The sequence below is a fragment of the Phoxinus phoxinus genome (genome assembly GCF_949152265.1).
Source record: "Phoxinus phoxinus genome assembly, chromosome: 2".
Lineage (NCBI taxonomy): Eukaryota > Metazoa > Chordata > Actinopteri > Cypriniformes > Leuciscidae > Phoxinus > Phoxinus phoxinus.
This window is the reverse complement of record NC_136877.1, coordinates 25,403,669-25,419,269: the sequence shown is the minus strand read 5'-3', so window position 1 is coordinate 25,419,269 and position 15,601 is coordinate 25,403,669. Positions and strand designations below refer to the sequence as shown.

The 15,601-nt window shown below is 37.8% G+C and overlaps 1 long non-coding RNA gene across 1 annotated transcript; it reads left to right on the top strand.

Annotated features, from left to right (window-relative positions):
* Positions 1–301: 301 nt before the first annotated feature.
* On the top strand, positions 302–14,531 carry LOC306994517. Its single transcript, XR_013796692.1, has 4 exons — positions 302–430; positions 7,589–7,763; positions 13,140–13,593; positions 13,709–14,531. It is a non-coding gene; the product is annotated as an uncharacterized lncRNA (long non-coding RNA).
* The last annotated feature ends 1,070 nt before the right edge of the window (positions 14,532–15,601 follow it).

Genomic DNA, 15,601 nt, shown 5'->3' with positions numbered 1-15,601 from the left:
CTCAAAATTGGGATGGCAGTTCTAGTCATATTTATGTTTTTCTATGTCACATTTTCCTTAAGGGGGGCGTTTTCCCCCACTCTACCCACTATTGATTGTTTTTTTGTTTTTGTTTTTTTTTATGTGTAGCCTAATTTTATTTTTTTCCAACAGCTCATAAGATTGTATACATTTTCTCCAACAACTTATAATGGTGCATAAAACCAAATAATAAGTAAAAAAAGGGGTTTAATAAACCCGCTCAATAATGAATTTAAAGTGATCAAGGGCTTAGTGCATTCATTTAAACCTTATGCACGAGCTCCGCCAGTAGTGGGCACTTGTGCAACGCAATGACGCACATCGGAGTGAACGAGATGAAGGGAATTTAGCGAGTGAAGGGTATAATTTGACGCAGCCCGAGATTCTGGAGAGCGCATTCAATAAACAGGTTGAGTATAAACCAGCAACAACTCGATAACATCGATTATTATCGGAAGTGAATTTGATTATCGATTAGTCGCGTCTGCGAACTGGAACCATCAGCCCGGGAACCATCAGCCATAACGTCGCTTTACAATAATAAATAACACATTTCTATGGACAAAATGTATTGAGGAAAATAGTGGAGGATACAGGGAGAGTGAGCTATGCTCCGGGAAAGCTAGGTACAGTAACGTTACATGATCCAAGTTGTCCGAAACATAAATATTTATGGCCTTCAAAAATGTTACCTCGTGTTTTGATAGCGTCTGTTGTTTAATTCCGTTGACACGTGTAGGCTTTATTCCTCTGCGCATAACTTATGGTTATATCCTTATCTGTAATTGTTAGAAAGTTCCAAAGTATTTCCATTTAGCATATTCTGACAACAAGCGTCTTGTTAAATTCCACAGTCTGAACGAGCGCTGGTGGGCGCATGCGCGTCAAACAGACGAAGTGCAATAATTCTGACAAATACATTTTGCTAATATATAACTTGTATAGGCCTAGGCTATATTTATTTATTTTTTGGTTTATAAATTATTAAGTGTATATTTTAAAATACATTTAACAAAAGTTTATTTTAAGAGCAGGCTACTCGCTATTGTTGGAATAGCCTGCCCTATTAATGTAATATAACTGTTCAAACGAGTGCATGTGTGTTCCTCATACCTCTTACAAGTTCAAACTTTTTGTTTTTGTCTATTATAATTTTTAATTTAGTTGTGTTAATGTCTGTATTTTGTATGTAATGTTTGTATTTTTGCTTATAGACAGCCTCCCCTATATAAATTTACATTCACTATATTTGTTGTCATAGGCTATATATTACACATTGTTTGGGGGATAGCATTGGGCAGGATGTGGAATAACATTGTTTAAAAGAAAGGATTGAGAAAAAAAAGGTTTTAATGCATAATCATTTTTAGATTTCCATCCGCTTAATCGATTAATCAAAAAAATAATCTACAGATTGATCGATTATCAAAAAAAAACGTTAGTTGCAGCCCTATTCATTGACTCACAAATAAAGTAACTTTTAGGTCTGCATAGCATACTCTCCTGTGTTAGTTCCAGTTCCATTTTTCCCCCCAAACACTTAAAGTTGTCAGAAATCCCGCCCTGCAGCTAATTTCATTGGTTAAGGTTACAGTGACGGGTAGCTTTAGGGATCAGTGTTTGGTGGTAATCAGTACTTTGATTGACATGACCAGTAAACGGCTGCAGTGCAGATTTTCCGCTGAGCTGGTTTGGGGGGAAAAAATCATGGAGTTACCATCTGGACATAAAAAAAACTGAACTTAGTCTCAAAATTCTGTTTCATGTAACAACTTGTAGTCAGGAACGAGACTGATAAATTTATTCAGCTGCTGAATGTAGCCACAGTGGAAGCAATGAAGGTTGTGTGCTGTGGAAAACAGCCAGATCTTTTTCTTCATCCTCTTATAGATGTCGTATTCTTTCAGACATCTGTTCTACAAACTTGCTTCATTGCATTGCTTGGAAAGATTTTCTGAAAGATTCTTTCATATGGGTTCCCTTATGACTGGTTCAGAGCTTCACTCCAGTCTTCAGTAGCATGAGTGAAGTTGACAGGATGTTTCTGGGAGTTTTCAGATAACTGCATACATCATGACATCAAAACAACACAGTGGACAAACACAGAGATACTTCTCTGACAGAGAGAGAAAAAGATAAAAAACTACATTTGGTGGGAAACAGTTGAATTCATGAGTGCAGAAAGACATTTAAAGTCACCATGAAATCAAAATTGACCATTCTTTTTTTAATATATATATGCTTTATGACGGATAATGATATATCCGTGCAATTTTTTTTTATTTTTTTTTTATTCATATACCCTCATAATCTTTCAAAACATTGTGAATCAAAAACATTCACAGCCCCTCACCCGGCCGCAATGACATTCATTCTCTAATGGGGTGGACACTGGTACTTCATAACTTATTAATTTTGCAAATTGTGAATAATGACACTGTCTTCTAAAAAAATGCTGGGTTGTCTCAACCCCGGTTTGGGTCAAATATAGACAAACCCAACAGTTGTTTTAAATGTTTTAATTAATTAACAGTTAGGTTTGTCCATATTTGACCAAAACATGGGTTGAAGCAAGTCTATAGAGCTGCTTATATTGCTGAATTGAACTCATTATTGATACATTTACACAGTTATTGAACTGAAGTGACTTGAACTGAATAATGACACTATTGTTTTTTTTTAGAGCTGCTTTACAGCTTTGAAACAATTTGTATGGTATAAAGCCCTAACGGTAAGGTGGATTGACTGGCACAAGGGCTTGGCAATAAACAATAAGCAAACAACAGCAATCCAACAAGCCAATCAATTCCCAAAGGATAATGTCAAGTCCTGCCGCAAGTCACAATTTCCAGTTCTTTAACCGTTTGTATGCAGTATGATAAATCCTTAAAGTAAGCGTACAAAAAACATGTTTAGGTGCGCAAAATATGTAAATCGTAGATTAGAAATTGGAGATTAGAAATATCTGACAGCCATGACTTCACTTTCCCCAGTCTCCACATCTGTCTTAAAGACATAGCATCGTTAGCAAATGCTTTTTAATGATTTTGTGAGTCATTACCCTAGCAGTTTACATAAATAATGACAAAACAAAAGATAATTAAAGACACAGACTGTTTTTGTGCTTCATAATTCTCTGATAAAAAGGTCTATGAGGATGAACGTAACTTTGATGGTGTTGTTTCTCCCCCATTAGTTCATATTTACTCATTAATTATAGTGATTTTTCTCTACAAAAGCACACATGACAAACATTTTGTATTTTGCGTTTTCAATTATTTAACTTTTTTTAATTAATTAGGTCTTTGTGGAGTCCTTTTCAAACGTGAGTCATCCTCTGGCCTTGGTGCTGCCCATGATGCAATACAATCTCACAATGTAATTCTTCTGTTTAATGATCCAGTGTGTGAAGGCCTCACGAGTCACAACCATAGGGCACTTTATGAATCTTTCTTGATGAATTAGACAGTTGTACCTCACCTTCGGTTGAGATTAACTTTAATATGTTCATGTTTTAGGTCCCAGAGACGTGTAAAAATTAGTAATATAGTCATAGAACTATTTTTTTAAGAGTATGTGAAGTTATTAAACGTAATTTCGGGAGGAGTACGCCCATCTAATCTTCTAAATAATACCAAGGTATAAAAACAGCCACTTACTTCCATTGTCAGTTCTTTTGGCATCCCTCCTCCTCCTCTTCCTCCTCCCTTTTTTCTTCTTTATGTATTTTGCCTATGTAATACCTCTCTGAGCCCTTCTATAGCAGACAGCAAGCCAAATCTGTTTACCACTTGCTCTATGAATATATGGGCACAAAAACTTGTGGACTAACCTTTATATATATATATATATATATATATATATATATATATTATTGATGCTAAATCCCTATGTTTTACTACATTAGGATGTACTTAACAGAAATGCGACTGGTAAAGTCTGTTTGGGATGTGTTTGACCCCAAGTCAAGTCAAGTCATCTTCATTTATAGAGCGCTTTTAACAATGTAGATTGTTTCAAAGCTGCTTTACAGAGATGAACGTATAATTTAAGGTAACAGATTGTTTTGGCTTTATAGCGGTCCTTGAATAAAGTTATTTTCCAGCTAAAGTTAGTTTTGATTAATTCACTTCCGTCGAAAGGATAATTTGTTATTAAATTAGGGGCCGCTTAGACGACACTGTTCTCTCTACACAGACTTTAAACGCGAACCTGTGAGAAACACAGATGACGCTCACGTGCGCATCAAGAATTAATTATATAGTTATGTGCGTTTGGATATATGTGCCATGTTTGTAATTCCCTACAAACCAAAATCACAGCAAAATCACATTGTAGAAAAAGACAATAAAACAAACCGATGTAGACGATGGACAGGAAAGTGCATATAACTGTCAGAGAATGTTGTTTTGTGAAAGTTAATTGCATTTATTCATGTGATGTAGTCTAAAATTTGCTATGGAAGACTTGTGATGAATGTCATCATAATTTCTCATATGATTTTGAATAGTAATTAGGAGTCTACCTGAAACTTGAATGTAAAGTATTTTATTCAAGCCATTGAAACAGATTAATAATTCAAAGATAATATGAGGGATGCAGGCAAAAGGTTGAGAACTTTGTATATACTATCGTTCAAAAGGTTTGGGTCAGTAGGATTTTTTTTTTTTTTTTATGAATAGAAAGTTCAAAAGCATTTATTTGTAATCTTTCAAACATTATAAATGTATTTGCTTTCAGTTTTTTATCAATTGAATGTGTCATTTCTGAATAAAAGTATTTATTTATTAATTTCTCCAAACATTTGAACGATAGTACATAAACAAAGAAGGTATTGTGTGCATGGCCATAAAATAACCCAAAAAATAATAAAGCACAGATCAGAGCACTTCATAAAGCACATCGTCTAGAGAGATGGCATACTTTATTTTGGAAACAGTATGTTGTTTGTCAGTTAATCTTAAATCCTCTGCCTCTTTGTGTGGGTGTTTGTGTGTGAACACTTTATGCATCTGATCTGCATATGTCTGTGTGATATCCTAGAGCTTGTGCAGATAACTACCTCTGAATGTTATCCAAGTTTGGAATGAGCCACTCCACCGCAAGCATACACATCAGTGATAATTACACAGAATAGCTCACTGCCTCTTCAAACATGGCAGCCAATGCCAATTGGAGATGCTCCAACGAGGGCCATGGAAATTAAGCTGACAGAGAAGCCTTGATAGAGACACATAGTCACTTGCAGACTAATCACTGTCTTTCTTGAAAAAGTCTTTGATTATTAGTTTACAAGGAAATTACAACGATTACAATTTTCAGCACTCTCCCCCTCTGTCATGTGAGAACATGCTCTTATACTGGATGCAGAATCGCGTTTGTCCACAAGATGGTGATACAGAGCTAAAAAAAAGCTCTCGGGAATCTCACAGACAGATATTCAGCTCTGTGATTCCTTTCTAAAAGGTCTGTGACTGTGAAGAAAGCTATCGGTTAGCATATACTGTAGTCAAGTCGCATGTATCTATATAGCGCTTTGTAGCCTACAATACAGATTGTTTTAAAGCAGCTTCCGAGTAATATGCAAGACAACATGTCCCCTTATTCATTTTCAAACTTCAATAACTGCTGTAAAATAACTATATGCTACTGTAAACATTAATAGTGTCGTTGTTAGCAGTTGCACAGCTGCCACAAGATTAGAAGTATGCGATTTGAAACTGGCCGTCCATCAGAGTAGTCTACATGGCTACCGCAATGACCGCCAAGTGGATCAAGTAACTTTTTGGAAGCAGATGGTGTAGTCACGGCCTCTACCAGCAGGGGCTAACAGGGCCATGCTAAACAGCCAAATCTTGACCCCTTGATTCTTTGAGCTGAGTAATCTGTTAGTCATCAGATAAACAAGAAAAAAACAGATAAACATCCTCTTTTGGGTTGGAGAACACTACAGTTATATAACACTCTATGTCACAAATGTTTAACATGTATGTTGTTGTTGTTGTATATTTTTTATAGTAGGCCTATGTGATAATCCAATCCAAAAATTGTGGAAATGTTCAATTTAGTGTATTATAGGCCAATTGTATATCATACTTTATATGTTTTATTGTTGTTGTTGCACATTTTGACCCTGATTTCGATTTTACACAATATATATTTAGATTATGATCTAAATATATAATATGTATGTATGTTTTAAAGTAATTGTCAGTTTGATGTCCAGTTTTAATTAGTAAGAAAAAATCTTCAAAACAAAAGAAACAAAAGTAAGGCGTGACTGGATTTCTCGAAGCAGCGGTTTAATCAGATCCTCTGAATGGGATTAGGGCCCCTCTTAATCTAGACTAAAAGCTGGTTGCAAGGTGTGTACTGTGCCAAGTGAGGGGAAGTGGCTTTGGTGAAGCAATCAAGAGATGAGAAAGATAAAGGGATTAGATTTTTAACCTTGATAATCTCGCACTTTGCATTGCCATGTGAATGCACTTGTTTTTTCTGTTCTGATTTGTTTTGATTCTCCACAATCCCTTTCTCTACAGCAGCGGGGCTTATCATTGTTAAGAAGAGTTAGGAACTTAACTGCGCCTAACGTCACACCTGGGGCCAGTTGCACCAGCTATTCACCAGCTATGCGTAAGTTACAACGTAGCCTAGTTTTGACGTAGGGCACTAGTTACAACTTATGCACTACTAAATATGCACCATTAAACTTAGTTGAAGCGTAACTCTATGTAGACTAGATATTTACGGAAGCCTCCGATCAGGAGAAATGGTTGGAATAAAATAGTAGACTGACTCAATCAAAAAGCGCTTATGATAATGCTGACATTTACACTTGCTTACATTTTAAGAGAGACAAAATGATGTGTAGATACTTTGTTAGCGGCTCAACACGTTCTGTGTGCATCGGTCTGTGTTGTGCATGTCAAATAAAATCAGTCATATTCATAATTTCTTATGTTTTTGTATTAGTATAGAGAAGGTGAAGCTCTAAGCTCTATCCCGTCTTTCGGATGGGATGAGACGTTAAACCGAGGTCCTGACTCTCTGTGGTCATTAAAAATCCCATGGCACTTCTCGTAAAAGGGTAGGGGTGTAACCCCTGGCCACATTCCACCCATTGGCCCTTGCCAATCATCGCCTCCTAATAATCCCCATGATCTCCTCTCCACCTATAGCTGGTGTGTGGTGAGCGCACTGGCACCGTTGTACTGTGGCTGCCGTCGCATCATCCAAGTGGATGCTACACACTGGTAGTGGTTGAGGAGAGATTCCCTGATATGATTGTAAAGCGCTTTGGGTGTACAGTAGTACACATGAAAGCGCTATATAAATGCCTCATTCATTCAAGCTACGTCATACTGCATTGCATGCTGGGACGGCACCTCCATCTTAAGTGGATCGCCTTCTACTACTGATACTAAAATTAATACCGATACCTGCACCTTTTGTTTCGTTTTTGCCTTTAAATTAAATATTCAAATTTTCCATGGTAGGCTATCATTTGAATGAAAGAGAAGCTCTTGTATTGCATTGCATGATCATTTGATGTTTATTGTCATTGTAGATATTCACTTTCCAGTGCCACGAAGGGGAATCGGAGAATGAGGGTCATATTCAGCGGACAGACACACTGACAACCAAAATCAAAACCCTTGAAGCTTGTGAACAGTCGTGTAGTGGCTGCCTGTGAGTTCTGCTAATTCACAAGCCGATAAACTGTGAGAGTGATACTCACAAAGGTAAATCTCACCAATGTGATTATTTTATTGAGCGATAGGCAGTGGGTTTAATCTGTGACATTAATAATAGATCTACTATCCAGCGTCTTCTCGTCACCCCCTCAACCTGCTTTCCTTAGTATTTTGACACGTAGAAAAGGCAAAAAAAAGTATGGCATAGTTCCAGTTTCTCCCTGAACGAGGATGTGAATTACTATGGCAATTTTCGATGCCGCATGAATGACCTACAATGTTTTCAGATATTTTCATAACACAACCTTTCAGATACATTTTATCTTCAGGGGCAGACATTAAGGGCACAGACATGCTGAAAGTGGTTAATTTTATTTCTATGTTTGGTGTGCATCATTTATGAGTTTTTGTTTTGCATGGCTGTAACTTCAACGTGAATGGATAAACGGACTGGAGTGCTGCGCCCTCATTTCCCCCACATACAACACACACACATACTCCCTTTGTCTCTCACTTTGTCCCACTTGCAAGACCCACATTAAAAACCAGGATCAAAATAAACAAAAAAAAAACATATTTTTATCATATTTGTCATAGATAAATAATATTAATTAGTATACACTATCGATCAAAAATGTCTCTTATGCTAACCAAGGCTGCATTTATTTGGTCAAAAATACAGTAAAAACTGTTCATATTATTAACTTGGTGACCTCAAACTTTTGAATGATAGTGTAATACCATTACAATATTAAGGAAACAGTCTAATTTTCAGAGGCTCAATGACAAAACATGCATGGAATCACTGAAAATACCATAACTGTGATTCCTCTCATAGTCTATTGACGAGGTCTTCTATTGTTCTCATCAAAGCACGACTGAAATGTTTACTCTCTCAAAAAGACAACTAAACAAATGAGCTAATGACAGTCAACTGCAATGTAATGTACGGAACCAATTAGCTATATTTAGACATAATCCATAATACGTGGGAGTGAACTTTATCCATTAATCATGCTTCAATTAAGACTTAGCCTGCAGCGGTATAACGAACCGTACCTCTTATTTTGGGTATGATAGCATAGTTACAGGAATAGCTATTGTGCCTCTGTTTGCCCACTCGTGTCATGTGTATGTGTGACTAAAAGACTTAGTCCTTAAAATGGATGCTATAATTAACTCCGTCAGAGGCAATGTTTAGCTAATTTAAATGACCAAATTAAAGTCTTAATTCCCAAAGAAGGCCAAACGCCTGGACCAGCTTACGACAGAAGTCCTGGGAAAATGTTACAATGTGCCTGATAATATCACAAAAGAGAATGCAAATCGCTAAGAAGGTGTGGGAAGGGGGGTGGCTTTCAAATCTCACTAAAAACTCAAAATCTCCCTGATATCGTTTAATAGATCCTCCTCTCCCCTCTAATAACAGGCTTAGAAAGTCTTTACTAATGGATATCTAAGCTGATCCCGTCCATCTCTTATAAGGCAAGGCGCTTCAACCAAATTACGCTCCCTCAGAAAACAATCAGCTGCCAGCAAGTGACTCGGGGTTACAGAGGCTTTCGGAGCAATATTACTGTCTCTCGCTGGATTGCACTGACTCAGTTCTCGGTATAGCGGCAAATGGGGCTCTTCAGCAAACGCTTCCTCAAAATGTGGCATTAGTAAGCACTGAGTCCTGAGAACATTTTCAGGAAATGTGAAGTATGTACTCTCAGGTCCCATTTTCAACCGTGTCGTTCGACCTTACTTTGAAAATCAAAAATCGCTAGTGACCCTGTAAAACAAACACTTTTCTCTAAACCGGGTAAAGCCTAACAAATATGTAGAGAAAATATCGCTCGTTAGGTTTGCTTTTTTTTTTTTTTAGTCCCATCTGATGTTCAGCTCTCTTTGTTATCTTCCTCATAGCAGCAAAAGATCTGATAATATTATGACAACTTGGTTGTTTTTTACAACGAGATTTACAGAGAGAGAAAAAATCCAAAGAGTGCAGATTTGCATTGGCAAGAGGGTGGGGTGTTGTCTAACAACATGGCCACCCATCGCCCAGATGGAAGTTCCTGAACACTGTGTAATGACTGGGCCACTAAATAGGTTCTTAAGGCTAAAGATTATACCAAAGCTACCAGTGAAAGCATAAACAGATAAAGAGGGTATACAGGGGATAAAAAAGAAGAAAGAAAGGAAGAGCTTTATTGAATCATCTGCCTATCATCTCACATTAAATCAGATAACTATTAAAATAATATTCTGGGTTCAATGCGAGTTAGGGAAAAAAATCATTTAAACGTTTCATTCCTTTTCTTTTAAACGAGAGGTTTACAATGAGGCACTAACAATGGAAGTGAATGGGGCCAATCCATAAAAGTTAACATAATAAAAATGTATTTTAGTGTAACCACAATATGTAAACAATATGGTTACCATCAATTATTGTGAATCAATTGTCCTAACCTCTTCTGTGTAAAGTTGTATCCTATTTTTAACTGGACAGCCATGACAACATAACACCATAAAAATGATTAAAACAATTTTACAGCTCAAATAACTTTTTACAGAATATTTTTTTTATATTAAACAATTAGCTTTATATTTCTGCTTTTAAGTCCCATTCACTCCCATTGTAAGTGCCTCGCTGTAACCTTGCTTTTATTTTATTTATTTTTTAAACAAAAGGAGGGACAAGTCAAAATTAGTTTTAATTGTAATGAACATTATGACATATGTAGTGCTGATTGACCTTAGCTTGTATTGAACCTGGAATATTATTTTATTGCATAAGGGAAAACTAAAATTGTATTGCATGATTTGGAGGCAAATAACCTTGTGAAACATATTTAAGGTTAATTCATTCTTGGAACCACAATACAATTAATTGAAAAGTAAAATATACAGAACCTCTGTCAATCTGACATATGGTTGCTTCTGCTGTGTAAAACACTGATCAAAATTAAATCTGCTGACCATAAGGAATTCTACGTGAAAAGCCTAGACAGAGCTCAAAGTCCACAATGAACTGGAATTGTGTTTCTCTTCAGGCTAAGGAATGTCTCACTCAGCCTCAGGTCAATTCACTTCCTCCCATTGAAACAGTAGCAACATCCCCATTTAAACCCCTAACCTTGAGCTTCCTGTTGACAGAATGGAAATCCCATGGATCCAACACAGCTGGCCAGTTGAGAATGTTTCTTTCTGCTCACATTGAGATGATTACACACAGGAGACTTGACAAAAATGAGTCTCTGTGTGAGATGTGTGCTTCAAGTCCAAATAGCATTAGCCCATTACCTAATTGTTTTTCATCGTTGTCCTCGGTTACCTGCCATGAACACCAAGGTGACAAAAATGTGCTTTCAATTGTGCCGTCCCTGCCCTTTAACAGCATGTTTCAGCATGTGTGTGTAATCGGTTAGCAAAGCACAAATCTGAGCAGTGATTAAAAGTTCAGGGGTGCTGGTCCAAGCCTCTGCAGCTATGTTTCTGAAGGTTCAAACACAGGACATGAGCCGAAGATTAGTTTGGGCCTGGGAGGAAGCCGAGGCTGACGTTACGGAAATTACTGCAGGGCTGGAGCTGCTTGATTAGGACTGAAGTGATGGGATTAGCAGACCTCTCCATTTTGGAAAGGTGTAGGAGGGGAGAACGACTTTGAAGCTGGCATTACTAATCACGGTGGGCGTGGTACTCTGTATACCGTACATGGGGTTGTGACATCAGAGATAAAAAAATGAAACGATACATTCCGTGTGACTAATTCCGGTAGCATGTCACCGATGTCGTGCTTAACAGCCCTTCCTATGTGAATCTCACACCTGAACGCAGTCACAGTGGAACGGAAGCACTCAATCTTTCACCTCAGTCCTTATATTTTGATTCTGATGTTACAAAGTACAATTAATATTTTGTGAAATACCATGTTGTATTTGAAATCATATTTGCGAAATCACACTTTTTTCTGGCTTCCCGCTATGAGGCAATCCCTCTACTGTGATTACCCACCCTTGAATATGCTTCCCCCATTTGTTATTGAAAAAGGCATGAAGGGCAAGGAGGCCCATGATGAAACTCTCTGGCAATTTTGACTCTCTCAAGTCCTTAAACCTGAAGGGAATATGTTCCGGGAATTAATGAATTCAACATGTGAGTGCAAGGAAAGCGACATGAAAGTATCGCCCGGGTCTGTTTTCTCTTACAACTGCGGCTGCATTCTTATTTTGTAGCTCTCTGCTCCAGGTCGTCTCTTCACACATCTTAACATCAAAAATAATGCACTAACTGGCTGTTGGATGCTGCATTGCCAGTGCTGGCTCTGTTAGTCTAGCTGCCTCTTTGAATGAGGTGATAAAATTAGCATTAATATGCTTCCTGAAAAGTAAATTAGCAAGCGGCTTTGATATGTCTATGAATTTATTTCTTTGTTATTGCATTAGGCAAAATGTTTGGAATCTCTAATACTGACAACTTATTACTACAATACGGATTCCATTGTTTCTCAAATACAAAGAAATCAAAAGCCATTTTTAAACTTCAGACGCCATCTAAAGCAAAAACATTTTTAACTTGAATAAGTTTTGATGCTATTGTCTTCTTCAAACTGCATAATTTAGCTGAAGTCTAGCAAACAGCAGGATGCATTTGATGCATATTCCTCAGGCGCTTCTCATTAGCTTTTGAAGGGGTTCTTTGTGTTTCATTATTAAAACAAATTTTCACTGGTATGACCGTAACACAATTATTCTGAGACATGTTGCCAAAGCTAAAAATTACAGACTTTTATGCTTTCATTGCTTCATCCCCATTGTGGCACTAAATCATTTGGACTCAGTATGAAAGTCTGATTTCTTTAAAGGGGTCCATTTTCAATAAGACTAAAGTAGAAGGAGGGCGATTCAAGCATATGCCTTACCATGCCCCAGGGTGAATTTAGGATCACGTTAAGTGAACATTAATGTCTCGTTAAGATCAGTCCAAACGCCTCAAACATGCTGTACATCAGCTTTCTCTGAGGGCCTCGATGCGCTTGGCTGCTCACCCAGGGCAAATGAGAGATGACAAGAACCCTGCTATTTTTAAAGCACACACTTCACAAGGCATCCACTGTCTCATGCAGTCTGGTGGGTGATGGTGCAAAGAATGTCTGCTGGACAGCGGCAGGGTTAAACACCACAGCCGTGTCTGTAGGAGGCATAAGGAAAGGTCTCAGATGACAATGGGGAACATAAAGTTCATCTTACCTTCTGGAATGAGAAATCCACAGCTGGGAAGCTTTAAGTGTGCTTCTTGTCCATTTAAATAGATATTTAATTATTTTTATATAAATATATTTGTATATATTTTAGATAACCTTAGATAACCTCTAAGGTTATTGCTAAAACACTTGAATGAGTCTTGTTCAACCAACTCTCTACCTTTCTTACACAGAACAACCTCCTGGACAACAACCAGGTTTCAAAAGCGGCTACTCATCTGAGACTGCCGTGCTGCGTGCTCTAAGTTATCTCTGAGACTGGTAAGAGCAGCTTCTAAATCATCAGTACTCATCTTGCTGGATCTGTCTGCTGCTTTTGACAGTTAACCACCAGGTCCTCCTCTCAACCCTCATGACGAAGGGCATCTCAGGATCTTACCTCCTTCTGGGTGGTTTGCTGGAGGTCCTCCTTCCAAATGATTGCTAATTTGCTTGAATTTATAAGGTCTGTACCGATTTATGTGTATAGTTATTTTGAAGGACTTTTATTATGATACGGCCTTAACGTGTATAAAGTTTCACTATGTGTATGTGGCGTGCGCACTTTCGTGAAGGACGCAGCTTGTAATACATAACGGTTTTCTTCCCTCCCATGAAGTTTTGTGCATCCCACTTGAGGGTTATAAGGTAAACTAAGTTTAATGTTTATATTTTTTGTAATTGTATCGTTTTATTGTGATGTTGGTTAATGTGTTGGAGTGACAGTGTTTGTTTGTTTTTATTGTTTGTGTTTTTGCTGTAGCTCTTACGGTGTCTACATGAGTGTCACGAATAAAACGCTAATGGAAATATCAGTTTAAGGAGTAATTGACCATCATTCAAGTGGAGTAGCTACACAGGGTGTCATGGAGGGGTGATGTGTTTAAGTTGCAACATCTAGCTGTCGGGGTGCCTCAGGGCTCAGAGCTTGGACTACTTCTCTTCTACATGTCATCACTAGTATATGTCATTCAGAAACATGGTTTTTCCTATCACTGCAATGCTGATAACACAACTCTACCTCTCATTCCAGCCAGATGATCGTATAGTAGCTGCTTGTGTCTCAGCCTACCTGACAGACATTTCTTGCTGGATGAAGGACCACCACCTTTATCTTGCAAAGACAGTACTGCTTGTGGTCTCAGCCAACTCAACACTTCATCACAACTTTCATTCAGCTTGGTTCTTCAACCATAACTCCATCCAGGACACCTAGGAACCTTAGAGTTGAGATTGATGATCAGTTGAACTTAAAAGACCACATTGCTAGAACTGCCCGGCCCTGCATATTTGCCTTATACAACATTAGGAAGATCAGGCCCTTTGTAGGTCACTTTGGATAAAAGTGTCTGCTAAATTATTAAATGTAAATACTTTTATAGAGAGTACATTATGATTTGAAATGTCCACAGAGGTGTTATTTTTCTTGGTCATCTTTTCCTATGTCCTGTGTCCTGCATCCTGGACATGTGGCCATTCCATCACGAATTCCATCATTATTATTGAACTTCATAAAATAATTGCTCTATCTAACCTGAGGATATATTTCTTAAAATAAACCTGACACCTGAGCAATGTTCTGTATAGCACTGTATGCCTATGGTGACAATACTGTAAAAAATAGCTTCAATTAAAAAAAAAAAACAAGGTATGTGGAGAGAGTTGACCTGGACCATTTCTGCAAGACATTCAATAAGCATAATAGTATTGCCTCAGTCTCCAAACAATCATGTAAACTTTTATAAGTCTAACTTTCCAAGATACCATTTTAATTGAACCGGTATCACAGAATGAAGTGTTTCTTTAGTCACGTTAGCTAAAGGACACTAGTCGGTTTCCACTTCATTTGAACTTTTAAACTGTTTTATTTCCAGACTGGGATGAAATTATTTATTCTCATTATTATAATCAAAATAGTTGTCATGCTTTAGTTTGTTACATAAAAAAACAAGGTCGACAAGAAGTACACTTCAAAGACAGAAAGCAGATTTTAAGTCAACCAAATTTTAACAAAAGTTCTGCAGGGCAGTCTGAGCGAGGGCTAAAAAGGATCAAAAGTCAGACAGACTTTTTCACCTGAGGCCTGTCGTGGTGAAGTCTGTCAGCCATGTCTTCCAAAGTGAAGGCCAATAGACATATTCGAAGAAATAAGAATATCTTCACAATAGCCAAGGAGCAGACAAACAAACAAAAGCAAATGTCAAGCAGGGCTGCACTTCAGCAATTGCCTCTCTGTCTAAGCACCCAGGGGTATTTATCTTAGGTCCCCTGTCAAAACGGCTCGGCCATTCCTTGCAACTAATCCTACTAAACTGACTCTCTCCACTTAGATCAATGGGGCACGACACTAAGCACTTCTGACAGATACATACATCCGCAGCACGTCCCGGTCCCTAAACTCTACCCTCCTCTGAACGCATGAGTAGTCCCCAGCCCTGCACCCTTTCTCACTTACTCGTTTAGACAAGATCACAGATTCAGATATGTCAAAGCCTCTGAAAAATTTAATACCACTCTGAGGAAAATCTCTCAGGATTACTATAACTCCGTTAACCTGTTTATCGTACTCTTTATTCTATAGGTTTGAATAATAAATCACTTTTGCTTTCCTCTCAGGGAGCGAGCTGGAGCTTAATGATCTCCCACCTTCAACCCC